The 25,817-nt window shown below is 42.1% G+C and overlaps 1 long non-coding RNA gene across 3 annotated transcripts; it reads right to left on the bottom strand.

Annotated features, from left to right (window-relative positions):
* LOC133625135 (uncharacterized) lies at positions 1–17,005 on the bottom strand. Of its 3 annotated transcripts, none has more exons than XR_009818449.1 (4): positions 16,855–17,005; positions 14,575–14,624; positions 13,915–14,015; positions 1–12,843 (listed from the first exon to the last, which is right to left on the bottom strand). It is a non-coding gene; the product is annotated as an uncharacterized LOC133625135 (long non-coding RNA). The 3 variants fall into 3 exon arrangements; XR_009818450.1 differs by lacking the exon at positions 13,915–14,015 and having other exon boundaries at positions 1–10,675; positions 12,719–12,843; XR_009818448.1 differs by lacking the exon at positions 13,915–14,015.
* Positions 17,006–25,817: the final 8,812 nt, after the last annotated feature.

Raw genomic sequence — 25,817 nt, 5'->3', positions numbered from 1 at the left:
TTTGATTTTACAGATTTTTATTGCTGGGAGCATACTTTCACATATGTTTCACAAAGAACACTTTCATACATCAAACAGTACTTTATTGCAAAGTTTTTCAGGTAGGAATTTATATCCTTAAGAAACAAGTTGAAAATTCCATTATTCACTGTTGTACATAAAACTGATTTCTAGATCTGGAATTGAAGTAGTGCAGTATCAAAAAATATTATGGCAACAGTTCTTTCACAGTTGGTGAAAAACTGTAAGCCCCTGTAAAAAAAGAGATTCAGGGCACCTGTATGAGGCAGTGGCTTCTCTGTCCCCTCTGCCTAGGGCTGCCCGCTGATCCAGGACTCCTGTATTCTGAAATGGAGAACTGCACAGAGCTAATCAGTGGAAAACACTATTGAAAATCAACTGAGGAGTCATCAGGTTTGGCTTTGCCAGAAATAACTCTGGACACCAAGACATTTTAATAAGTAAGTAGTGGCCCTCTCTCCTCACTCCCCAAAACCATTGTGGCTGCATTCACGTTTCCTGTTGGGGAATGGTTCTTGGCATATGCTGTCGCCTGATGATGTTAGGTAGTTGTGTAGTAGTTTTGCCTGGGCCAGGTTTTGGTAGCAGAGAGGGCTACAGGGGTGGCTTCTTTAAACAAAGAGCTGCCAGAAGCTTCCCTTGTAGCTGACAGGGCTAAGACCAGTCAGTTCTAAGATGGACCCGCAGGTGACCAAGGCCTGGCCATTAGTTTCTGAGATAACGCCTCTATGAATAACGTATTTGAGAAGGGGAAGAAGTTACTGCGCAGGTGCTAAACTTCAGCAGCAACAGGGAGTGGGAATGTGAAAACATCTCTACAGACACCAAGGTCAGAGGAGAAGGAGAGGCAGGAGGTGCTTAGGCCCTGAAAGAAAGATTCCCCTGTCACCTGTGGTGAAGATCATGTTGAGGCAACTGTGCCTCTGCAGCCCACGGAGGACCCCACACCAGAGTGGGTGAATGCCTGAAGGAGGCTGTAATTCTGTGGGAAGCCTGCATTGGAGCAGGTTCCTGGCAGGATCTGGGAGCCTGTGAAGGGAGGAGCCCACACCAGAGCAGGTTTGCTGTCAGGACTTGTGATCCTGTAAGGGACTCAGGCTGGAGCAGTTGGTACCTAAAGGACTGTTCTCCCAGTGAGTGACCCACGTTGGGGTAGGGTGTGAGGAGCTGCCCCCATGGGAGGCCTCATGCTGGAGCAGTTTGTGAGGAACTGTATCCCATGGGAAGGACTCACACTCGAGAAGTTCATGAGGGACTGTCTCCTGTGGGAAGGACCCCACAGTGTAGCAGTGAGAAGTGTGAGGAGGCCTCCCCCTGAGAAGAAGCAGTGACAAAGTCCATCTGTAATGAACTGACCATAACCCCCACCCCCATCCCCTGTGCCATTGGGGGGGAAGGAAGGAAGTGAGGAGATTACTGAGTAATCTCTCTGTCCTTATCTTGACTCATGAACCTCTCGTTATATTTCTTTCTTCCCTGTCCAGTTTAGGAGGGGAAGTGATAGAATGACTTGGTGGGCATCTGACACCCAGACAGGGCTAAAACCAGCACAAGTTACTGTTGGCCAACTGTGCTAACAGTATCATGTAGTCTTGTGTTCAAGTCCATACCCAGTCTTGGTTTATATGCCATTGTAAACATAACTTCAGAGCTCAAAATACTCTTCAGAGCACACAGGTACCAGTGGAGGATGTAGCTGTGATAGCCCTGGGCATAGTTATCTGTTGATTTGTGCATTTGTCTTGGAAGACAGAAACATTTCTTCTGGGACCTTTTCAGCCTTGACTAAGCTGAATGCACTGATTCTGTTTTTCCAAAGGAATGAGCAAATGCTAGAATGCCCTGTGATACAGGCCATACTCTGGTCCTCTTGTTGCAACTAGGTTATTGTTAATAAGGAAAGGGAGAACCAAGAAGAATATAAAGCCAGGCCCAAACTCCCTTTATCTTGTTGCTGAAGATACTGCTTTGAGAAGAAAAGTCTAAAAGTCTTGGAATTCAAACTGTATTTCCATTTATATGTATACAGCTTACTCAACTCTGTAATACAAAATGTAAATACTACCTCTACCTCATGAGTGTATTACTGAGAATTGAGGGCGGGAGGGGGGGGTGGATACAGAACTCATCCTAAGCTGTTCTCCACTCTGCTGGTTAGAGCAGTCTTCTGGAAGAGCATGCTCCACAGGCAGGATAAGTGTGCTAATGTCAGCTGGGAGTACTAAATGGATTTTGAGCTAAATTCAGTGCTATTCATGGATACCAGGTGTGGAAATGGGTTCTCTGGGGATGAGTTTAGGCACTTCATTCTCGGTTACAGCTTTAAGAGTTCAGTTTGGTATACTTTTAAGTATGTGTAGGGGTCTTTGCAGAAAACTTTGCAGTCAGACATGGAAACTCTACTAAATTTTAAACTCTTTCATGGATAATAGGTGACCTAAATAACTCTCGTATTTTAGGCACCATGCAGACTGGAGCTATTATAAAGCTGGTAGGAAGACCAATGAGCAGAGATAGGCTCTCATAACTGAAATGTGTTATTTGCTCTCTCATGTTTGAGACACGCTCAGTTGGAAAAGTAAAGAAGGCAGCTTCCATGCTTACAGTCACCTAACATCTGAACAAGAGGGTAAACTCCTATCATTTGGATTCAGCTTCTTAAGATATTTGATACATTTTCTGTGTGTCAGTGCAATATTTCTTCTGTGAATGAGGTTAACCATATATACAATACTAGGCTACATGGTTTTTTCCTAGATTTACCACCAATGCTTGGTAATGTATCGGGCAGTGCAGGTGAAGTATTCAGCTGCAGCTTCTTTTCAGCAAGCTGATTAACTGACTTTTCTAGACAGTCACTGCTTGTCATTATTTATTACAAGGTAGTTTTGAAAACTGTTACATGAGCTAGTGGTAGAAAGAAGTGCTTCCAATGTATGTTAGAAGTACTGCCTCATTTATTATTATTTTTTTTACAAATAGAACCTTAGCAATAGCTTAACTGAAATTTAACAACTACCTGCTCTCACTGCGCCTTGTGGTCTCATCCAAAGCCTACATTTTTCTGTGACTGGTCTCAAATTTAGACCATGTAATGATTTGCATCAGCTATTCTGCTTTCTATAGTTACATGAGTTGGTAACAAGCTTCCACAATTTGTTAATTTTTTTTTTCAGAGAATGTTTTAACTGCACACCTCTTTCTGGCTCAACATCCCATTCCAGGGGTTCACCTGAGGCACATCTCATCAGGGGTAGTCAGGTTTTGAGTTTATGTAGTGGCACATTAAACCAGCTTACTACTTTGCTTGTGATGTTGATTTTGGGGGATTTTTCCTTTAATTCTGTAATGATTAGGTTCTCCAGTGAACTTCTCTTATTTTTCATGGTGGCAGGTTTTTTAATGTCAACTAATATTATATTCCTTTGGAATACCTATCATTTGCATGCACATAAGGCACTGAAGGTGCTCATTATTTTCAGCTAATAAGTAATCTTGTTACCACTTAATTTGAAATACATTGTTCTCTCTATCCTGATTTTGGCTTTTACAGTTACTTGCCTCATTGCATTTGGATTACACTGCACTGTGTTTTAATACATCATATTTAAAACCCACAAGATAAAACATCACAATAAATAGATACATAGATATAATTGCAATGGAAACATTATGGCAGCTAAGGAAGTTGACCTATCGCATCTCAAGAGTACACCGTTATAGCCAGAGTGGACAGCATGGTGCTGCTCCATTGAATAGAAACTTGGTCTTTCCACTGGTCTCACCAGGCTCTCAGGCCTCCCAAGGTTGAATGGAAAGGTTGTACCAGGACATTTCCTCACTAATACACAACAGCAGCAGAACTCTACAAACGGGCTTTTGTGGTAACACTATTGCAGCAGCAGCACATTCCCGGAAGGCACTGAGAAGGTTTATCAGAAGTTTATGCACCTGCAGTCTCCATTTTTTTAACCCTGGAGATGCAATTGGACAAATATGCCAGTCTGTGCTTGCCAAGCGATGGCAAATCACTCCCTCATGTGAATGCAGTAACTTCTGATGAGATTTGTGTGTCTCCTGATTTAGTCTTTTCCCTTCATCTTCACCCCAGGATTGTACAAGATGGCAAGGATGGTATGAAAGGAATTGTTTTGTGGGCTGTATTTGGCTTGCACAACACCCCCAGTAGTGTATCATATTTTCAGACAGTATCAGTTACTATTTGCAGTGGCTAAATGTCTTGGTAAGAGATTAGCATAATGCCAACAACAACCACAAAATCTTCATAATTTGTTATCTCTTTGGGAAAGCTTTACCATATCAAACTATGAATACTTCTTTCATCTTGCATAAGGGTCATTCCTTTCACTTTTGGTCTCTTTTCCATGTGAGATGAGGCAATCAAAAAAGCCATTTGTACACTACAATGTAAAGGAGTCAGCCCACTGAAGTCACAGAGATTATTTGTATTGTATTGTATTGTATTGGAAAACCTGCTTCTGAAGACAAAGCATTAGTTAAACAATGTGCGGTACATTTAGTTTTCCAGAAGGAAATATACCTTGGAAGCCCCGATGCCTGGAAGGGTCCATACAAGCTCTGCCACACTTTGACAAGTTATACATATATGTAAGGTTCTAATAGTTTCTCACCTCCAGCACGCTGACAGTTCAGTTGTGGACTTGTAAAGAAAGCACAGAATAACAATGATGCAGCTGACTTTTTAGCTTAGCAAAATGTCAGAGAAGATGAATCTATGCCTGGTTAAAATACACAAATCATTTGCTCCCCCAGGGAAGAAGATACTGATATTGCGAAGTTTGTTGCACAGGTTCATAAAAGCAGAAATCCACAAATGTACATGTATATGCTAATAAATGATAGTGGGTTTTTTTCAGGTAGGAGTGCTGAATGGAGTATCTCTGCATTTCTCAGTATAAGTGAACATCATTTCCATGTTCCAAGAGAGTGACCAAATTCTTGAAGGTGAATGATAAGGGAGTGTGGGTTGTGGAGCAGGGAGATAATGCCAAGAGTCACCTGCAGGGCACAGAAAGGGTGGAGCTACAAAACATACTACCTCAGACCTCACAAAAGTTGAATACTTAAGTTGTAACATATTTTTCAGTGTCTGATGATCTGTTAGATCTCTTTTGGCAGATTGCCTGCAGACTATGTCCTGACAGCAGGGAAATACTGGTTTACCATGATAAATATTCCTTCAGGAATGCATATTGTTAAGCTGCTCTTTAATACACTGTGGTGTAGACTAAGCCTTAAATGTATGCTCAGATCTTGATTTAATCACAGGTTAAAGTGATTTCCTAAGTCAAGGCCATAAAGATATACAATTTGCAACTAGTTGAACAGAAAGAACACAACCTGTTAAGACCCTCAGCTGCTCTTACCATCCATATATGCATGTTGTGGATATTTTCATACAAAGCTGGGCAAAATGAAAGCTTTATAAAAAATGTTCAGAATTTGCACGAGAGTTTTGGATAACTGCATGGGACAAGACAAAGTGACACAGACTGGAAATTTTTAAGAGATGGAAGTACATCAGAGCCTGCCTCTAAACTTCTTTAATCTGAGAAGTCATTGAATTGGAGAATTCATTCATTTTGTGGAGTCTCCTTCCTTGGAGGTCTTCAAGACCCACCTGGACATGTTCCTATGCGACCTGATCTAGGTGAATCTGCTTCTGCAAGGGGCGGTGGACTAGATGATCTCTAAAGGTCCCTTCCAACCCTTACCATTCTATGAGTCTATGATTCTATGATTCAAACCCATCTCTAGGAAATATGATTTTCAGTGACCAGAAGATGCTGCAATGATGTCCAAAAGAAAATTAAAATCCCAAAGGTTATTAATATATTTCATGCCATACATCCTGGCAAACAGCTCAGTAAAACTGATATTGATAAAAGCAGTGGGGCCCGAGTCACTGGTGTTCAAGACTGTGTCTTTAAATAGGCCACCAAGATGATCAGAGGACTAGAACATCTTTCATGTGAGGAAAGGCTGCGGGAACTGGGGCTGTTTAGTCTGGAGAAGAGGAAACTGAGTGGGGATCTTATTAACATTTACAAATATCTAAATGGTAGGTGTCAGTAGGTTGGGACATCCCTTTTTTCTATAGTAGCTAGCAACAGGACAAGGGCTAATGGGATGAAGGTGGAACACAAAAAGTTCCACTTAAACACAAGACAAAACTATTTCACTGTTCAGGTAGGGGAGCAGTGGAACAAGCTGCCCAGAGGGGTTGTGGAGGCTCCTTCCTTGGAGGTCTTCAAGACCCACTTGGACATATTCCTATGTGACCTGATCTAGGTGAACCTGCTTCTGCAGGGGGGTTGGACTAGACGATCTCTAAAGGTCCCTTCCAACCCCTACCATTCTGTGATTCTGTGAATCCATTATGAATGCTTCTGTTATCTGTGAAACAGATTAATTTGACAATATTTTTGAAACATATGCTTTAGAAATGTATCTTCTGCTTCCTTTCTTCCAGTTTATTTGTATTTGATCCTTCACAAAACTAAGGCAGTAAAACTAACACTAAATATGATCTTACAGTGACAGAACACACTACATTGAACTTATATATAGGAACATCTGACAACCTCCAAAGGCAAGTCCTACCTGACTAACCCAGTGACCTTCTATGAATGGAATGACTACATCAGTTGACAAGGAAAGAGCTATGGATGTAATCTATCTCAATTTCCGTGAGACCCTTCACACAGTCTCACACAACATCCGTCTCTCTAAATTGGAGAGATATAGATTTGATGGATAAATGGTTCACTGGGTGAGAAACTGGCTGGATGGTTGCATCCAGAGACTAGTGGTCAATATCCCAATGTCTAGATGGAGCTCAGTGATGAGCGGTGTCTCTCAGGAGTCCATATTGTGGCCAGTATTCTTTCATATCTTCATTAGCAACATAGATGGTGAGATCAAATGCACCCTTAGCAAATTTGCAGATGACACCAAGCTGAGTGGTATGGTTGACATGCTTGAAGGATTAGATGCCACCCAGAGACACCTAGACACCTCATGAGGTTCAAGAAGGCCAAGTGCAATGCCCTGCACCTGCATCAGGGCAACCCCCACTATCATTACAGTCTGTGGAATGAAGGGATTGAGAGCAACCCTGGGGAGGATCTGAGGGTACTGGTGGATGAAATGTGCTCTCACATTGCCCAGAAAGCCAACTATATCCTGGGGTGCATCACAGGAAGTGTGGCCAGCAGGTCAAGGGAAGGGATTTTGCCCCTCTGCTCTTGTGAGGCCCCGACCTAGAATATTACATCCAGCTCTGGAGTCTTCAGAAGAAGAAATATATGGACCCGTTGGCTTTAAACTAAAGGAAGGTGGACTCAGGCTAGGTATAAAGGAAGAAATTCTTTATGATGAGGGTGGTGAAACACTGAAACAAGTTACCCAGAGAGATGGTAGATGCCCCATTCCTGGACAAACTCAGGGTCAGGCTCTGAGCAATCTGATCTAGCTGAAGATATCCCTGCCAGTGGCAGCAAGGCTGGACTCTATGATCTTTAAAGGTCCCTTCGAACCCAAACTATTCTATAATGTCAATTCTGATCCTGAAAATGTTTTGACATGTGAATAGTTTTCTTTCCAGATTTGAGACTTTACATAAAGATGTGCCACATGCCAAGTCATTATGCAAATGAAAACTTTTTTTCTTTCTTCTTTTTTTCAGTTTAATTGTAGCAAGTTTCCTAGTAAGACACAGCAAGGAACGATGGCCTCCAAATCTGTCTCTCCTATTTTCTCTTTTCCTAACTTTCATTATATCTTTCTCAGCAGCCACGCAGTGTGTGATGCATTCCATCCACTACTTCACATGATGTATTTAGTTATGGTGTCAGAAACAAGGTTACTCAGTGATTCAGCCTAATGCAATTACTGGTAGCTAATGGAATTACTTGTAGCAATTGCACTACAAATACATAATGAAGGGAACCTTTATCAACTGTGTCCATTTGGATACTTGAGATAATAGCTAGGAACAAAATGTATTTTATTGAAGTATTCTGTATGAAAATGTGCATCTTCTGTAATATGAAACTGAAAAAATCCCATTCAATAATTTGAAGCTTTGAAATTCATTTGAAATCTGAATTCAGATTTAGATCCCAAATTAGTAAATTTTTTATCAGGCAATCAAAGCTGAAATTTCTGTCTTTAGTGGTGGCTATTGCACAAGAAAAGAAGTTATAGCAAATGACAATTCCACCCAAGTAATATACAACACTTGTTTGTCATTGTTGCATCTCAAAGTGCTTTGCAAATTGACCTTCTCTCATTTTGTAAAAGAAGAAAGTGAGATGCAGAGAGAGAAGGTGATTTACCAAAGGGTTTACAGCAGGGTCCCAAGCAGAAGGCCAGCTCTACTGCCTGGTCCTGCTGTCTGTCCATCAGTGCTATGGTACTCATCAGTGATCACTGGAAAACAAAAATGTTCTCCAGAGAGTATTAACCAGCTTCCTCCATAACACAGTGCATTTCTTATTCACAGATATGCATTACTCTCTCTGACTGGAAGAACAAGGAAAAATCCTTCAATTTTCATGATGAGAAGCTAGAAGATGACAGTAAAATTAATGCTGGCAGAAACATTTAACCCTCTGTGACTTTTTACTGTTTTCTTGTACGAGCAGCTCTTTTCCCTCCAGCCGTAGTGATTCTCTCTCTTTCCTATTCCAAGAATCAGTTCAGACTGATTCAAATGCTTTTACATGCAGCCGCCAAATGAACATATTGCATTTCACTGAGTTGCAAATGCTGGTTAGGTCACAACCAGCAAGTGTAAAAGGCTCTGTCCTAAACACTGGGCATTTTCACTCCTCTCTTCCTTCTTACATGCAAGAGGGTGAGATTGAGTCATTTATTTGTGAAATAAAGAGTCTGATCTCTTCATACATCATGTACCTATTTAACTATGTTACCTGAACTGTGTGAATTTTTATATCCCATTTAATTGCACTATTTGAAATGACACATGCTTATACTGGTACAAAAACATTTTGCACTGATGCTGATTTTCCTTCTGCAAAGGAAAAATAAGCTGGTTTTACAATTCCTCCTAAGCTGGAGATGTATGGCTTTAAATGTAGTAATACAGGTAGGTCAGCACAACTTTCTATTGTAAACAAGGCCTATATTGCACAGCTAAGATTATGTCACTCGTTTTTTTTAAAGGGTCTGCCTATAGAATATGCACAACCAGTGTAACTAGTTGTGTTTTAATAAATACTAATAATATGTGTCTGACAGTTCATCTCGGCATTTCCTGTGTACCTCTCACGGAATGACTAAGCGCTTCTTGTCTCACCACAGAGCCAATTACCAACTACAGGCTGTTATTAGGGGCAGTGCTATATAATTTTCACAATTATAATATATGTCATTTCATAGTTGTGGATGGCTGATGAGTGAGCACTGTCCATCTAGAAGGAAAATATTGCCTGCAATCACTTTCAAGAGCTGCGAGAGGCAAATGTTTAGTCATAGGCACAGCTTTTCTGACTGTGAGTAGTCCTCCTGTGATTTCAAAGGGATTAAGCCTGGTAGTAAGTATTTGCAGAACCTATGCCTTAATCGGCATGCTTAAATGTTTAATTTTGCTCTCTCCAAACATGTTTGCAGGATGCTAAAACAGTCTCATGATTTATACAGATGCAGGTTAGCTCCCCTTTTGGAACTGCATTTCAATTTTCAAAAAGCCCAGGCAAGCAAAGCTGACTGTTACACTTGCTCAGAGGGGTGTTTTATCATGGATGTAGCGGTCAGAATGTCACACAATACTTCAGTAGGAATGTACAAATGAACAGATAGAAATGTGCAAATAATCATATAACAAAGTTCCAAAGTCTCTTTAAATAGTGGCATCTAGAAAGTGTGGGTTAGAATTATTGCTGGGATGAACAGACCCAGTTCACTGATGTCAAAGGCTATGGTAAAAGGGTAAAAATCAAGTAGAAAATAGGGCTTCTATGGAAAGAAAATTTACATTACTTTTTTTTTCCTTCCTTTCCCTCTCTGAAACATGCAGCCAGCTCCTGCTTTCTGGTTTTGCCTTTTGGTCTTGCTGTCATCTTTTCCTGTCTACACCCTTTTCATATTGCTGTGCAGCACTAGATCCAAGGAATCAGTTTTGCCTGCTATTACCAAATCTGTGGGCTCCTCTCTGCCGAAAATCAGTTACAGAACTCTTCTCATTTCCCCTTAACACCTAATTCTTTATAGATCACTGGAGAGTTTAGCTGTGGAGTTGTTCAGTTTCTCTCTTGTAATAGGAAATACCCTTGAAAGTGTCTTGAGCTCTTTCCAAATTGCTCTGTGACAGTAAATTGCCTACATAGCAAGTCTGTGCTGACCACGTTCATCTGCTGCAAATTTTGCACCTACTTCTTATCTTTGCTCATCACCAAAGCCTGCCTGTCACTGTGTACTTGCAAATTTAATCTGGCACCTGGTAGCTGGCTCTGTAGATGCAAAATTTGGGTATAGGTGATATCAGTGTCCATACCTGAACTCCACCTCTTTGCAAATATGAGTGATGACCCTACAGTCCAAAATGGTCTTGAGACCCCAACACTGAAGTGTTCTCGGTGTACAGCACCTGAAATATGAACGCAGTTTTATATTTTGGCAATGTGATTCAAAACAGAGTCACTTCATAGAGAACTATTCTAGAAAATGTTGCAAAGAAGTTAAAGTTATCCTCCAACAGTTGTATATCACATGGACTAAATTATATCTTCATTCTGTCAACTGTAGTCATTAAAATCTAGTGCACAGGAAAATCAATATAAGTTGCCATTGCATACTAGTGTATGCACATAAATAAAAGTAGAGGGAGAAGCTGTAAGTGTATGTGATGAGGTTAATGAGGCCTTTGATAACACTTTGAGCTGAGGTACATTTAGGTACTGATAAACATCATTTAATATTACTAAATTAAAAATAATAAGAATAAGAATTAATATTTTATTGCTTCGCATAATGAGTAGGAAATCTACATGGAAATTCTCCTGCATAATATGAAGTCATAGAATCATTTCAGTTGGAAAAGACCTTTAAGATCAAGTCCAACCACTAACCTCACTGCCAGGCCCATCACTAAACTAAACCACATCCCTCAACACCTCATCTATGTGTCTGTCTTTTGAGTGTCTCTTGAGATAGTGATGATGGTGATTCCACCACCTCCCTGGGCAGTTCATTCTAATGCTTAACAACCCTCTTGGTGAAAAAAGTTCTTCCTAATGTCCAATCTAAACCTCCCTGGCACAACTTGAACCCACTTCCTCATGTCCTATCATTCCTTACAGGAGAGAAGAGATTGGCGCCCACCTCACTACAACTCCTTTTCAGGTAGTTATAGAGAGTGATCATATTTCCTCTCAGCCTCCCTCTTGGCCACCTGGGCACACTGCTGGCTCATGTTCGGCTGGCTGTCAATTAACACCCCCAGCTCCTTTTATACTGGACTGCTTTCCAGCCACTCTGCCCCAAGACTTTAGCACTGACTGAGATTGTTGTGGCCCAAGTGCAGGACCCAGCACTTGGCCTTGTTGAACCTCATGCAATTGGCCTCAGCTTATTGATCCAGCCTGGCCAGGTCCCTATGAAGAGCCTTCCTGGCCTCAAGCAGATCTATGCTCCCACCTAGCTTGGTGTCATCAGCAAACTTATTGAGGGTGCACTCAATCCCCTCATCCAGATGATTGATAAAAATGTTAAACAGAACAGGCCCCAGCACTGAGCCCTCGGGAACACCACTGGTGACTGGCCACCACTCTCTGGGCCCAGCCATCCAGCCAGTTTTCTACCCATCTCAGAGTGGATCCATCCAAGTCATGGGCAGTTTCTCCAGGAGGATGCCGTGGGAGACTGTGTCAGAGGCCTTACTGAAGTCCAGGAAGGCCACATCCTCATCCACTAAGCAAATCATCTTGTCATAGAAGGAGATCACATTTGGTCAAACAGGACCTGCCTTTCATAAAGGCTCGATGTCTGGGCCTGAACCCTTGGTTATCCTGTATGTGCTTCAGGATGGTGCTCAGGATAATCTGTTCCATAACCTTCCCTAGCACTGAGGTCAGGTTGACAAGCCTGTAGCTCCCAGGATCTTCCTTGTAACTCTTCTTGTAGATGGGTGTCACATTTGCCATCCTCCAGTCCACTGGGACCTCCCCAGTGAGCCAGAGTTGGTGATAGGTGATGGAGAGTGGCTTGGTGAGCACTTCCACCAGCTCCCTCAGCACCCTTGAGTGGATTCTATCCGGCCCCAACAACTTGTGTGTGTTGAGGTGGAGCAGCAGGTAGCACATCACTTTCCCTTGTACTAAGGGGGCTTCATTCTGTTCCCATGTCTTCTGACTCAGGTGGACTGATGCCCAGAGGAGAGCTGTTTTTACTATTGAAAACTGAGGCAAGAAGGCATTAAGTACCTCACCCTTGCTCACTAGGTTTCCCTCTTCATCCATTAAAGGGTGAAGATTCCCTTTAGCCCTCCTTTTGTTGCTAATTTATTTTTAGAAGCTTTTCTTTTTGTCTTTTACAGTAGTAGTGAACTTAAGTTCAAGTTGAGTCTTGGCTCTTCTAATTTACTCCCTATGTGACCTCCCAACACTCCTGTAGTTCTCCTGGGCTGCCTGACCTTTCTTCCAAAGACTGTAAATTGTATTTTTCCTCCTGAGCTCCAGTAGAAGCTCCCTGTTCAGCCAGGATGGTCTTCTGCCCTGCCAGCATCTTCTTGCATGGGAGGACCACTTGATCTTGCTCCTGCAGTAGTTCAGTGTAAAAATATTTGAAGATTACAGAAGGAAAAAAAGCACATATGAGTCAACAATGTCATACTACTGCACAAAAGTAAAGATCCTGTGAGGATGTCTTAAGAATGTTGCATGTAAACAAAATCAAGCAATCCTTCAAGACTATTGAAGGTCTGAACTTAAAAATTACCCACGTTCTTTTTTTGCAGATCAGTGAGAACGAGAGCACAAAAAAACCCAATAAGATTGATTGATTGATTCCCTTCCCTGATAGTTCAAGACCAGAAACACTGAGATGCTGCAGAGAAACTCAGTGTGCACATTTTTTGATCTATACCATGTGCGTAAGTTTTGTACGTTCATTAAGCAGGGAGTAGGATGTTATTGAACTGCATGCCACTGAAAATGTTTGCACTTGGTGAAATATGACTTGCATAGACTAAGGCTGAAACTTTAAGGGTCTGCATAACAAGAGCAACTTGTGAGGAAGTATTGAAATAGTAAGGCATTTCTCTCCTGACCAAAACTGTCAGAAGCAGCAGCATATAATAGAAGATTAGACTTGGAACCAACAGTCTCAGTTTAAATCCTTCAGTTCTTGATCTGCTCAGCAGTTGTAGGTAGGTCAGTGTATCTCTTCACACTGTAGTTCTTGGTTTCTCCTTTATCTCTTTTGACCTTTTTGCTACCTTTGACTTTTATCTCTTTGGAGCTGGAACATATTGCCCAGTGTTTCTGTAAAGTTTAGTACACTGTGTCTCTGGATCTTTCTGCAGCACTTTAGGCGCTACCAACCATAGTAACTTAGAAGGAAGGAAATAAAGTTATTTCTGAGGCAGAGAAATGACCCCAAATGTCTGTTAACATCTGAGACTTAAATTTTAACAAATGTCTCTGGTTCTGTGGCATCTACTTCAGCATACCATTGGCTTCACAGTAAGTATGCCGTGGACTAAAGCTATACATATGCTGCAGACAACTTTCCTTTGGCTGCAGACTACAGAAAGCTAGACTGGCATTAACAGCTGCCTGAAGCACAGGTTACAGTGAAGTATATCATGTTCATATCATCATTACATACGTTGGATTCCACTGTAAGCCTGAAGTATGGGGGTGAGGAGAGCTCTTTGGACCATAAATACATCAGCTTGGCATGATGAGCTATGCAGCTCTGTCCTTCAGCTAAGAGGAAAGAAAAATGCTTTTATTCCACAGACATATTCTTGAGACCACTGAAGAGTAAATCAAGACAGGATTTTCTCCCTTGTTCCAGCAAACTTGGAGATATTTCTGTCTGTCACAGATATTACTGATATTCTTAACGCATGTGTAATCTGAGGCAAGGTTAAGCGCAAATCTTCATTCACAATAAAATTCAGATAATTCATGAGAGTGCTTACAGCTAAGTGTGCAATAAAATCCTTCATTATTATTCATTATGCAGTTTGTAGAGTGCTGGCAATTTTCTTAAAGGGAATAGGAGAGAGACTGTAGAGACATGTGAGAGATAATTATCAGAAACCTAGGGAAAAGAGAATTGCAACTTTTATGATGCCTGAAGACTGTGGAGAAGAAATGAACTGAAGTGGCAGAGAATCAAGGATGAGGAAGAAAAAGAGGCATGCTGCTTTTACAAGAAGAGGACTTTGCAGCAAAATAGATGTTTCACTTTCCTTAATGCTGAATCCATAAAGCCAAAATGAACATGAGGAAAAAAGTAAACCCTGAAGTAGGCACCCACCTGACTGAGAATAGATCCAAGGGCATCTTTTCTTAATCAAACTTCAATATCTGTTTGGGAGAAAAAGATTTTTAAAAGAATATATGTTTGAAACTAATGATGTCCACAGTTACCAGGAGTTATTTCAGCATAAGCAGAAATGCTTCATTGCCTTCCCTAATAAGGGAAAAAAGACATGATGCAATGTCTCTGATTAAAAAGAAGTTCTCTTTTTTTTTTCTCTTGCTTGCTGTCAAAGTTTAACAAACTTATTTGCATACACTTCTTCCCATTTTTCTGATAGTTTTGTCACTTGGCAGCCAGACCTCTGTGCCATGAAACATGGCGTTGTCAGCTTGTGCAAACAAGCTCTCAGCAGCACCATTTGTTGTACAAAAATTGAGATTAAATAAACAAATTCTGGATGTAGGGCATTAGAGTGCTTGTTTGTACTTGAAAACAATCATTGGGTTTCTATCTTACTAGATAAATTGCTCTGCAAAGCAATTTCTGGTCCTGGATTCAGCATGCTGCTTCTGCATCGCTCCCAATCCTGGCTAATCCTGGGCACACAAACCACCCGAGGCTACTGCCTGCTGCTGCAGAGCACTACGCAGTGGGGGCAAAGGGACCCCCCTTTTCACCTTTCTTTATTGCTCTCTGTCAAACAAATAGTTTATAGATGTTAAAAACATCTGGAGTTAGTAGAAGAGACCCTACTGCCATGTGCCAAGCATTTTGCAGCAGCTGGCATGGGGACGTGGAGGTTTAACCTGTGTGTTAGCTCATCAGCGCGCAGTCCTAGCAAGGCTGGGGACATTAGGCCTTTCTCACAGGGCTTGCAAAGCTAATCCACAGAGGGTTCCTGCTAATTGCTTAATATACTTGAACTTGTGGAAATTAGAAAGTAGCTCAGCTTTTAAAATCTAGTTGTTAAGTGCAGCTTCATGTACTTCAACTGAAAGTAGCTGAGGGGACCGTCCACCTGAGCATCATAGTTGTGGACTGTTATATGGGCTGAATAACCTGTTTAGAAACAGGTATTTATTTTGTGTATTTCTCTGATGGATTATTTTTCTTTAATTCTCATACTGGTCTTCTCTCATCTATCTATACATATTTGCTCATGTTTCAAGAATGTTTTAGTATGAGCATCTTGAAGATATTTTTATACAAATGCATGAACATTCATATTCACAGATTTGAATGTCTGAAAATAGGAAAAGCTAATGGAATTTATTTCTGTAAATACAAGTCACTTACAGAGAAATCCTCTGTAAATGTTATCAGTTTGTGCTCCTGTAACTATTACTATCAAATGAAGTATATGCATTGCAGTAGCTCCTGAAGGCACTAGTCATAAATCAGCCCTGTCCTACAAGAATATCAGTGGCTTTGGAAAAATGTGTTCTGCTGGGGGACGGGGGAGGACACCAGAGATAGCTGCTTGCTCTTTCTGGTTGATTAGACGTCCAGACCTCTACTAGTACAGCTGGCCTTGTCATATGCAACATGCCAAAGCCAAACATGGCTGAGCATGGAGAGCTGTTCTTAACTGATGAAGTATGGTCCTAGTCCTTCAAGGGAACTGCAAGCACAAGCTTTCTGATCTATACAAGAGTGTATGAGTAATGTCTAAGTCATCTAGTAGTAGACACGGAGCTGGATTAAACATTTAGGTGCAATTTTTTAATCTGTTGACAAATCTCTAAAATCTGAGCAGGAATTAAGATGTTAAAAATGGAAACACTGTTATAAGCAATAAAAAAGGCATCGACATGATGTGAAATAGAGCTTTGAAAGTGAATGTGGCACATTGCTGGCCAGAGCCCTGCCAAGGCAGCTGATGGGGCTCAGTCTCAATGATCAGCCCAAGCACAGACCAAACTACACAGTGAAGCTCCATGGACTTTCATAGCGAGTTATCCCTACGATGAGGCATTAATGCAGACAAAAATAGGCACCCTACAGTGAGTACAAGGTGAGTGAAGCAACAGTTATTGATGTAATCCTGGAAGTGTCAGCGGGGCCCAAGGTTTTCCTTTTGGTTTCTCTGTGCAGCCCGTGACTGGGAGATCTGAACATTTCATTCAGCCTCCCTCCCCACTCTATCCCGTGATAGTCACATACTTCCCCAAACTGGAGATTTGCACAAATTGAAACGAGCACTTCACTGATCATTCTGTGGGAAAATACATCCGATAAAAAAAGTCTACTTCCTTCCCCTCCCCGATTTCCCTCTTTATACCAGCACCATATTCCCTTGAAAACACTTTTTGTAACCCCCTATTCAGACCTTACATTTCCACTCACGGTCACGTTTCCCTGTTTAAATATTCCGCGGAGAATTAAGTTGAAGCTGAGAAAGTCAGACCCCGAAACACGGGCAGTTTTCACAGCTGTTTTCGCAGCGTGAGCCTGCGTCCTTCCCCTGTTTATGAAAATACATTTTATCCTGTTTTATTATGACTAAACTCCTGCAGATTGTCCGCTTCAGAGAAATATTGCCCCGTGACCTGGCAAGAGTTCCCGCCGGCGATAACGCGGTCCCTGCGGGGGCCCCGGCTAATCGCACCTCCCCACCCTGCGTGCCTCACCCCCACCCCCACCGCCTTCCCAACAGCCTCCTCGGACACCCGCCCTGCGCAACCGTGACATCTGCATTTCCTATTTAACGGACTTATTCTGAACAGCAGCTCCTTTTCAACGTCTCCTTACAGTTTTGCTCGAGCGCGGAAGGTTGTTGCAGCGTTCCGTGGTTCCTTCGCATTAACTTAGAACTGTTCCTGTAAATATGTGGTCTGAAAATACTCAGCTACAAACTCGTGTCTGTGCAAAGCTGTGACCGGGTTTGCAAAAACGTGTGGAAAAGGAGATGAAAATTTTCAAGATTTCTTTGCTGCTGCTCAGAATGAATCATCTATACATAAGAAATACGAAAACCTTTAAAATGGCACATTGAAATACATATAAAGGAGTGCATAACAATGATATACTAAGTCTCTACCAAGATCAAGAATATAATTACAGGCTCAGTTTTCTGAGAGATGAAAGAGAGAACTTTCCAGAAATGTGCTGGTGTCTGTTTCCTCAAAGATACTGAATAAAACTTTTTAATTCTTTTTGTCCTGCTATGTTTTTCCTACTAATCAGGAAAATACCTTTTTTTTCTTTTTTTTTAATAATGTCTTTAGTAATACAATTGCTTCTTGGACAATTATGGCAATTAACAATATATTTCAGTCTTGATGACCAGGTATTACTAAAATACAGATATAGTACAGTAATTCATATGATTGCAGGTATAATGAGCAATTTTCTCATGATTACTTAAAATCTTAAGTCTTCTTTTGGCTAAGGTTCTTGAGTGAACTGATCCAGGCAGACCTGCTTGAGCAGGGGGGTTGGACTAGGTGATCTTCAGAGGTCCCTTCCAACCCCTGTTGTCCTGTAATTCTATAGTTCTGTGAAAATTGTATCTTTACAGTAAAGGCCTACTAAAGTTTTTGCTACCACTGACTTCAGCCTTGTGACTGTGATCCTAGTGTAAGGATTTTCTTTTGAAAGTACGTCTGAAGACAGTCACCTCATTTAAATTGTTTTCTTGCAGACTCTATGTAGATCTTTTAAGTGTTAGTTTTCTTCCCCTAGCAAACCAAGGGAGGCAGACCAGGTTTTATTCTTCAAACAAATGCAAGCAGTTCTCTGGGCTTGTCACAGAATTTAGATTTACTGCTGGATTCTCAGTGCCCATTCTAGCTGTCCCCCTTCATGTGAACTAGTTGCATGGTGATCACTAGAATTTTAACTTGATTCTTATATTATATGCTTCAATTTACTTTTGTCATAGGTCTGTCAAACGATGTGTCAATCCAGGTTTTGCATGAACCAGCAATCAGCCACTCTCAGGTTGGCATAAAACGTATCTGTGGGCTGGATTCCCAAAACCACCTGAGAAGTGTACTGGTGCCTAGATAATTAAAACATATTTATGTATCGCTCTGCTGAGTGTGACAAGGCTTATATGAGCTAAATGACTAAGCAGCGTTTCAGAAGTGGCGTAGATGCTACCAGGTCTCAAGATGTGGTGTGACAGCATGAAAAGATACCCAAATTAGAGGCAAACAAGGTCACAACTAGAAAATAAGCCAGCTCTGGAACTGAACCCACCAGCCTACCTTGTCTAATTGGCCCCGCTGAGAGTGAGCGTGCTCATTAATCTGAGTGTAGCATCATCCTCATACCGGCCTCAAGACTGAAGCTACTATTTTTGACAGGCAGATCACTGTGATATGTAGACGTAGTAATTTGCACAGAGGCTTCTGATGCAGCATGGCATGGCTGGAAGGAATGGCACTGCAGGTCCCTGCTGGCATTGAGTGACATTGAGGCTCCTCGGTGCCCATGTTGCCTCAAACAGCAGAGGTGCCTTGGTGGCGAGGTGCACTGGCCTCTGTGAGGGCCAAGACTTTTTACTGCAGATCCTGAGCTGCTAAACTCCACCAAGTCTGCTTGGCCTGACTCCAGCTCTGTCTGCAGGAAATCCAGGCAGAAGCAGAAGAGATGTGGGGCAAGGCAGTGGTGGCAGATGTCAGGGAGAGCTCAAGGTGGGGAGGCAGCAGGAGGGTGCAGGCAGGGGAGGGACTGAAGAGAGAGAGATGATAACGACAGAGCCTGGGTTTAAAAAACAAAGTCTTGGAGGCCTTTCATAGCATAAAGAGCTGTCAATTAACTTCCATGAGTACCCTGGATTCATTACAAGGACTAGCAGGCTTCATCTGCTCTGTTCATCAAAAGCCTAATCAAAACCAAGATTACGTTCTTTTGAAAATCTATCCATGCTGTACTGGGATGGGTCTGCTCAGCACAAAAATATGCTTTGATAATTTGTCTAATCAGATGGAGAAAGGCAGAAGGCAGTGAAAGCTGGGAGCTAAAAGCAAAAGGCAAATCTGCTCAGGGTAGGAGTAATCTGACAGTCCATCAGTCCATCTTTAAGATGGGAGGAGAAGCAGTAATCTTAAGTCTTTCCTAGTAGGGTACCCAACAAGTGTGTCACAGAGTTGGGGACTGATTGTCACTTGGCCTTGCAGCTCTACTTCTCCATTGCTTACTTCTAAAAATAAATTATTCCTTCTAAACCACAGTCTAATACATCAGTAACTAATGTTGGAAACTTTTCAACATTATTTTATCCTGTTGTGGAAGCACATAGTAGCCATCCAACTGCTTTTAACACATATTAGTTAGGGATTCCTTAGACTAAGGCAATATTGTACTTCTTAATAGAGCACCTTTTAACTTCTTAATGTCCTTTTATTCATGGTATCAGGATAGAATTTGCATTATTTTTTTATATTAACTAAGGTCTTCACTCCTCTGAAATCCATATCTCACTTGAATTTCACCGTGATGGTTGTTGGGTCTCTTGTAGTCTGACCTTTAAATCTGGGTTGCATCAATGAACAGGATGATCTTCTGATGTACAATTCAGGTGACAATAGACTTGTTATAAAGAATAAAAGTTGTTACTGTGGCTCCAGCATGGCCTCTTGCTCTTATGGAAAACTGGATTGTTAACTGTGAATTAGGTTATTCCAACCTCTTCATATTCCTACAGTACCTGCTTTTATGCCATTTGATTTTGCTGATTACTTCATCAGTTTGTTGTTTTGGAGTGTTTCTTTTTTTCAGTTGCATACATGTGCACATTGCATGCAGAAGGACAAAAGGGAGTGACTATTCTGCAGAGAAGATGCTGGTACTTGGTGAGAAAAATAGGGAGACATTTCTTAAAAGAGGTGGAGTTGGTATGTGTCCACTGATGAATTTGCTTAAGCTGAAATACACATGCACAGTATAAAGGCAACACTTCCAATCAGAGTTTGTATTCAAAGAATTGTCTGGATAGCAGGCACACAGCAAGAGGCAAGTCATAGTGGAAATCTTGATGCCAGTCAGCTGTCTTTTCTTGGTTAGCTTCTTAGAGTACAGGTAATTTTTTTCAATTTAAGATTATGAGAGTAATATATATTCCTTGGCTTCATCAACAAGAGAGCAAGATATTGACCTTGAAAGAAGACAAGATATTGGTTGTGAAAAATGCTCAGTGGAGAATCATGGAAAAGAAAACTCTTTTACTCCTTGTTCTGTTATTATTTAAAAAAGCCAAAAATACTGGTTCCTTTCCTTGCTCTGATATGTAAAAAAAAGGGTTTGGTTCTGATTTGAAGAGACTAACTTTCTCAGCTAATAGAAGCTGGTACCAACACACAAATTTAATGAGGCTTGAATGATTTTAGAATTGAATGAGTAATGTATGTTGCACATGCATAACTTATTTACAGTTTTGTTTAGTTGTGGCATAAATACACTTTTTTTTGGAAAGTATGATTAACTGCAGAGATATCAGACATTGGGCTTTTAAAAAGTCCTCTTGCACTAGAACTGCACCACAAATGTTTTCCCAAAATTGAAACTCAGCGTTTTCAATTAAGAGAAATTGATTGTTAGATGTCTCAAAGATAGTCTGCTTTAGTAGCTTTTCAAAACATGGGCACAGGTTCAGACAAAGATGATTACCCCTTGCAGAAAGCCAGATTACACTGTGAAAGCAAATGTGTGAGTGAGTACCAGGGGACTCACATGAAGGAGGAGAGAACTGCAGGAAATGCTTCAGTCACTGCCTGCACCTTATTACACACATAATAATCTATTCCAGTACACAAAGCTCTCTGAAATCAGCCTTCACATGCTCTGTCGTTCAAAAGTTATTTATTTGTAAGACATGCCTTGATTTCTGCTCACGGGCCAGTAAAGCTGAAGCATCCTCTGGAGCACAGATGTGTTGCTCTGCCATATTCTCCACGCACACATCATGTACCTGCTCTGTGAGGCAGGCAGGAATGATTGCAGGCTGCTCAGGGACCGGCTGCCTGCTGTGCAAACACGGCACGTCTCCTGCATTTTCAGCCCTGTCTCCCTCTTCCTCATCATCTTTTTCCCCTGGGGTTGCAACACTACCAGTGTCAGGTAAGCCCAAACATTTTCTAGCCACAGAAAAGTTATTTCACAGGTCCAGCTGACACTGTAAGCAAACTGATGAGTTTCCTCCCACAGCAGCTGGCCAGCAGTTTGCTGTTGAGAGAGGAAATACCAGGCAGCAACTACAATTTTTAACCTGCTGTGCAGCTTCAAGAATTGAAGATTTCTTTGCTCTCTCTCCTCCGCTGAAGACATTCCCTCCAGCTCCTGGTCTTCTCCTTCCCTCCAGCAGCAGAAGTCATCACTGTGCTCACTGGGAGCTCTGCTCCTTCCCTGCTGCCCTCAGCCCTGTGAACCCCCTTGGATAGGGTGTTCTCTGGCCCCCAGATAGGAGCATACAGGGGATATGACACACATCCAGCACTTTTCAGACAACATGAAAAGATAGTGACTGGGATTCTAGTGATTTAACCTCAACCTGTGAGCAGTCTACAGTCTGGCTGCAGTTACATGGGCAAGGGCCACGGACATCTTGAGTTCTAGATTATAATATTGTGCAAGCTTGTCCCAGGTATTACTTTGCCAATGAGAAGTAGTTTTTCATTATCCTTAGACTGTCCTTTGACACACACACACAGGGCTGCTAATTCAAAATATCTCAGTGGCTGTGATTGGCCCTGGAGCAGCTTGAAGAAGGTTCTCTGCCCTTGTGCAAACTGTAGGCTTGTCAATTTGATTTCTTTATTTCCACAGCCTGCTTCCAGAGACATAAGTATCGGTGAGGACTGTGGCAGGAGATATACAGAGCCCTCTTCTCTCCTTTGAAGAGGGAGCGTCTTGATTAAGAAGATAAAGTTGAAATTCCATAGGACTGGGGACCTGGGAAATCACCTCTTCCATGACCCCGTTACCCATGGAGTGTAATGGTCTTGCTAATCTGTGCACCTCCATTTCTCTGCAAAACTAGTCCTGAAAAAGCAACTGCACGTGTGTGCCTCAGGGCAAAGGGATGGCAATGTGAAAAAAAAGCCCAGAAGCTTTAGAAGGGGTGGTCAAATTAATTACTGGGCTGGGGGAGGAAAAGGGAAATCCAGAGGAGCAGCAGTTGATTCACACATAAATCATCAGAGTCCACTATCACCCAGCCAGACTACTGAATTATCTGTTCTGAACTTGGATGGTTTCCAAATTCTACATTGCAGATTCAGCTTATCTAATTAAATGTGTTTCAGAGGCTTTCCTTTCCCCCAGAGTTATTTTGCAAAAAATGTAGGAAGAAGAGGCAGCTCCTATTCACATCACAAATCCTGATTCTGCTGTGCTTAGGAGAGCTGTGTAACCACCACCCAGTAATTAGTTAATAGATTCCTTTAATAAGTAGAATAGCCAAGATTATACATTCAAGGCAAGGTATTTATCATCTGTGTTTGGATTTGGCTGCAGATGTCATGTAAGGCTGCAGTTATTTCTGGTTATTCCTTTCAGGGAACATCTCCATGTCCTCTAAAGCCAGGCAGCAGTCCCCAAAGGCAGGATGTACCTGAACATTGTCTTAGCTTCTTTGTCATACACTCACCCTTCAACAGAAAATATTATCGGAGTAGCTTGAGTCAAAATGGTTTTAAGAGCAGGTCACAAGAGATTCTGTAGTGGTCTTCATTCAGAACATGAGTAAAGACTCTCACCTGCTTTCAGCTGCACTCAGAAGCATGTTGGAGTGGGAGCCCATACATTATAGGGAATGCAGGAACATTTTAACATTGCATAGTGACAGTCCCTTTCCCAGGGCAGGGGGTGCTTTGGCAGAGATCTGTCCTCCATTAGCCAGCTGAGTTTGCAAGCTGCATGATGGCTTGTTCCTCACAGTACCTTCCGCAAAGCCCATGGATATCTCTTGAACGACTCCTATTCCTCCACCAGCAGCAACCTGCACAAAGCTCTCCTTTTGCACTTCTGCATTGCCCCTTCACTGGCCCTCCAGAAACTGGGGTGGTACAGTGTCTTCTGAGGAAAGAAATATTCCCCAGTTACATCCTTCCAGGGGAAGAATGATGTTTTTTAAATATAAAAAGCAGATTTGTTATATGAGAGAAATGCAGGGTACATTTTGTCAGTATATTTTTAATACTTTCTGAAAATATTTTACTAGAGCAGCAGTTGCCAAGTCAACTGCTCTGTCCCAGCCCTGTGGCAGGGGCATGAGGCACCCGGATGTGGGCACAGGGGCTGAGGGGAGTGATAGCTTTTTTATACCATGTATCACCAGTTTTATTATAGCCCAGTTTTTCAGTGGTTGTTTCCAGGCTGCTTTATGACGACCCTGACATTACTCTGATTTTTAGCAGAGGAGAGCTCCTGTGTTTTGCTGTTTTGTTACTTGCAACTAAAAGGTCTGAAAGGACACTGAAGGTGGACTCCCAAATTACCACAGCATAGACTGTGCATACCAGTGATTGGAAAAGTCTTGTTGCCACTTCTTCATTGCCTTGGAAAGAAATCCTGGTCATTTGGTATCCACTCTCAGATTTCAAGGCGTATTCACCAGGAGTTTCAGTCCAACCTCAACCAGGTAAAGTGCTTAAGGACTTCTTAAAGCACATGCCATAGTAGCAAAGCTTGGCTGGTATACTGTTTTGGCAAATGATGGGGTGCAATGGAAAGGACAGAGACACCAATGAAAAGATTAATTTTACTTCTTTACTTCTTCAGGCTGGGGGTCGACCTGCTGGAGAGCAGCTCTGCAGAGAGAGACCTGGGAGTCCTGATTGATAATAAGCTAAATATGAGCCAGCAATGTGCCCTCGTGGCCAAGAAGGCCAATGGCATCCTGGGATGCATCAAGAAGAGTGTGGCCAGCAGGTCAAGGGAGGTTCTTCTCCCCCTCTCCTCTGCCTCATCTGGAGTCCTGTGTCCAGTTCTGGGCTCCTCAGCTCAAGAGGGACAGGGAAGTGCTGGAGAGAGTCCAGTGCAGGGCCAACAAGATGATCAAGGGTATAGAACATCTTTAATACAAGGAAAGGCTGTGGGAACTGGGGCTGTTAGGTCTGGAGGAGACCGAGGGGAGATCTTATTAACATTTATAAATATCTAAAGGGTGGGTGTCAGGAGGTTGGGACATCCCTTTTTCCTATAGTAGCTAGCAACAGGACAAGGGGTAATGGGATGAAGCTGGAACACAAAAAGTTCCACTTAAACATAAGAAAAAACTATTTCACTGTTGAGGTGAGGGAGCCCTGGCACAGGCTGCCCAGAGGGGTTGTGGAGTCTCCTTCCTTGGAGGTCTTCAAGACCCGCCTGGACATGTTCCTGATCTAGGTAACTCTGCTTCTGCAGGGAGGTTGGACTAGATGATCTCTAAAGGTCCCATCCAACCCCTACCATTCTATGATTCTATGATTCTACTTTACTGTCTACTTTAAAATGCTACAGAAAATAAGATAAGGCATTTGGTTACAACAATAAGCTTATGACACTTATTTCTGAGCAGCAAAGAGCATAAGCAAGGTAATGCACGTAATCATTACTACATGAGAACAGTGATAGTGATTAAGAAAGATACATCCCCAATTGCTCCAACACTTTCCCATCACCCAGACGCGCAGCCGCTGGGGAGCCCCTGTTGCAGCGAGGATTTGGAGAACCTGTCCCGGCAACTGGGACGTCCTACGCAGTGCGTCCACTCGTAGGTGAGGTCTCCAAAGTCGCTGCAAGAGGGTCCAGCTGTTATTGAATAAACAATCTTACATAACTTAATTGGTAGAACATCTGGTTTCACTCTATTGAGATACCCCCTGAAGCTTGGCCAGGACTCCAGGAGGAACCAAGGGAGTTTCCTTATCTGCTTCATGTACTTCCAACCAAGGCCAAACATCTGGTTTCTCAGCCTTGAACACCAGCCCCTGTATACACAGAAACAGATACATCAAAGCGATGGATACATTCTCATAGACATTGTTAGCTATATCCTTCACTAACAATCAGAAACTTAATCCTCGCCAGCACTTCTATTTTGTCTAAGCCACCTCTTTCGCTAATGCAGGTGCATATTTCACTAATGGTCGGCTACTGCACTTCTGTAACCTTTGGTTGGGAGGTTTGTCTAGAGGTCAACTTTGGTTCAGGGGCTGTTGCTCAGGCCTCAGAACTTCAAGTACCTGTACCAGTTAATCTTTGATTTGCAATTTATACCAGTAGGGACAGGCATTTGACTTCTTATTTATGACCTTGTCCTCATACTCAGCATTAGAAATACCAAGAGTCTCCAACTCTTCTATATCAGC

The sequence above is a fragment of the Colius striatus genome, chromosome 3, assembly GCF_028858725.1.
Source record: "Colius striatus isolate bColStr4 chromosome 3, bColStr4.1.hap1, whole genome shotgun sequence".
Classification (NCBI taxonomy): Eukaryota; Metazoa; Chordata; class Aves; order Coliiformes; family Coliidae; genus Colius; species Colius striatus.
The sequence above is the reverse complement of the archived record's forward strand: the minus strand, read 5'-3'. Positions and strand labels throughout refer to the sequence as shown.